The 2,500-nt window shown below is 46.0% G+C and overlaps 1 protein-coding gene across 1 annotated transcript in view; it reads left to right on the top strand.

Annotated features, from left to right (window-relative positions):
• The window catches only part of LOC138867104 (uncharacterized), a 24,026-nt gene that overhangs the window by 481 nt on the left and 21,045 nt on the right, over positions 1-2,500 (top strand). The gene's annotated exons all lie outside the window — the stretch shown is intronic.

The following is a 2,500-nucleotide window of genomic DNA, read 5'->3' as shown; positions in this document are numbered from 1 at the left end:
GATCAGAGAGCGGCAGCGCGGCCGGGGTGTCATTCCATTACCAGAGCATCACCCGAGGGAGACACTCTGCCTGCTGCCCCCTCCCCCCTCCTCTCCCTTTCTCCTCTCCTCTCCCTTTATCCTCTCCTCTCTCCCTTTTCCATCCCCTCTCCCTATTTTCTTCCCTCTCCCACTATCCTCTCGCTTTTAACTACCCTCTCTCACTCTCCTCTCCCTTTTCCCTCCCCTCTTCTTCCCTTCCCATCTCTCTCCTTCCCTTTCCTACCCATTCTTCTTGGTTTTGTCCTCTTCTCTTCCTCTGTTCTCCCTTTTCTGATTATCCTTCCCATCTTTTTTCTTTCTCTCTTTTTCTCTCCTCTTGCCTTCTTCCCTCCCCCCTTCCCTCTCCTCTTCATGTTTTTATCTCCCCTATCCTACCTGTCATTCTTCCCTCCTCCTTCTCTATCCTCCACCTGCATGCCCCTCTACTCTTCTTCCCTCACTCCGTCCTCTCCCTCCTATTCTCCTTCTTCACTTCCCCTTCTCCTCTTTCCTTCCTTCTTCGTCTTCTCCCGCCCTCTTTCCTTCTACTTCCCCCACCTCTTCTCCAATCCACCCCCTCCCTCCTCCCTCACTCTCTCACTCTCTCTTCCCCCTCTCCTCTCCACCCCCTCCATCCTCTCCCTCCTCTCTCTCACTTTCTCATCCTCCCTATCACCCCCCCCCACTCTTCCCAACAAGGCTCCCATCCTTTTCCCCACTCCTCTCCTCCCCATCCTCACCCCTCCTCACTTCCTCCCTCCCCCTCCCCCCCCACTCTTCCCAACAAGGCTCCCATCCTCCCCCACTTCCTCCCCCCTCCTCCCTTCCCCATCCCCCCTCCCCCCTGAGAGATGCTTGTAACGCCTCTCGCTTTATGTGACTATAATCTAATACGTCTTAAGTTTCGAGTGAGGGGGAGTGCAGGGGGAGGCCGGGAGGAGGGGAGGGGATGGGGGGGGGGGGAGGGGGGAGAAGAAGGTAAAATGGACTAGGGGAGACGAGAGAAGGAGAGGGAGAGGGAAGGACACAAATAGGGGGTTGGGAAGGAGGGAAGGAGAAGAAGGAGGGAGGGAGAGAAAGAGAGAGAGAGAGAGAGAGAGAGAGAGAGAGAGAGAGAGAGAGAGAGAGAGAGAGAGAGAGAGAGAGAGAGAGAGAGAGAGAGAGAGAAAGAAAGAGAGAGAGCATATACATGGGTAGCAAGAGAGAGAGAGGAGGGGGGAGTCAGTGTTATATAGTGAAGTGAACAAGGTGGCAATACGTTTTTCAAAATCCATTTATTTATGTATCTTAGTTCTTTTCTTCTTCTTCTTCGCCGTCTTCTGTAGATTTGACTTTGCATTTGGGAGAGGTTGGAAAGAGGAAGTGGAATAGATAAAGACATAGACAGTAGGGGATATGGATTTAAAAATCATAATGTTTAACTTGTGCATGTATTTATTCTTCGTATAAGTTCTCGGCAAAGTCATAAAAAGAACCCAATGAATATGTTATCGTATGTATATCTAGGTATAAACAAATAAATAGAAAGTTCATAAAAAATACACCTTCAAACCACAAAACCAAAACATTAATATCTCACAGGAAAAAAAAAACACTCACACACACACAGACACACACACAAGATCACAGGAACGCTTCCCTACACAAAACCAAACATCTATATCATGAAAAACAACAACATTAATATCCTCAACATCCAAATGACACATTTTTTCCCCTTTTAATCAACATATAACATCATCACAAAAAAGCACCAGGTATGTGCCTATTCCATTCATCCCTGTACAAAGACCTAGGGCAACTTAGTACAAAAAGTGTTCAGGGAATGTATGTACTTTCAAATGCATTCAAACACATGTACATTTTGTTGGATTGAGCATATGTGTGTGACTTTGGTTTGTACTGTATATCAGGTGTTATTTGTCTATGGAGGTAATTAGATAGAAAGAGAGATGAGTATGTGTGTGTGTGTGTGTGTGTATGTGTCTGTGTGCGTGTGTGTGTGTGTGTGTGTGTGTGTGTATGTGTGTGTGTGTGTGTGTGTGTGTGTGTATGTGTCTGTGTGCGTGTGTGTGTGTGTGTGTGTATGTGTGCGTGTGTGTGTGTGTGTGTGTGTGTGTGTGTGTAGGTGTGTGTTCATAGATGAATACAAATTTGTACGTATATATGTATGTATATTTGTTTGTCGGCATGTTTACAGGTATGTATATGTATACAGAAAACTGAATAATCAAGTAATTAAAGTAAGTAAGTAAGTAAATAGGCAATGAAATATAAGTAAGGACGTAAGTAGGTAAGCAAGCAAGCAGACAAATAAGCAACAAGACAGCAAATAAGTACATTACCAAGTAAGTAAAGAAAGGCGTCCGCTGCTTTCGTGTTGGATATCCACGCAGAATGGGACCAAAGCCTCGTCTTCTGTTTTGCAAAGGAAGGGATCGCGTTCAGGACGATCCAGTAGCCTTTCCTTCCATAAACA

This window comes from Penaeus vannamei, chromosome 28 (genome assembly GCF_042767895.1).
Source record: "Penaeus vannamei isolate JL-2024 chromosome 28, ASM4276789v1, whole genome shotgun sequence".
NCBI lineage: Eukaryota > Metazoa > Arthropoda > Malacostraca > Decapoda > Penaeidae > Penaeus > Penaeus vannamei.
This window is presented reverse-complemented; position numbering and strand designations above follow the sequence as displayed.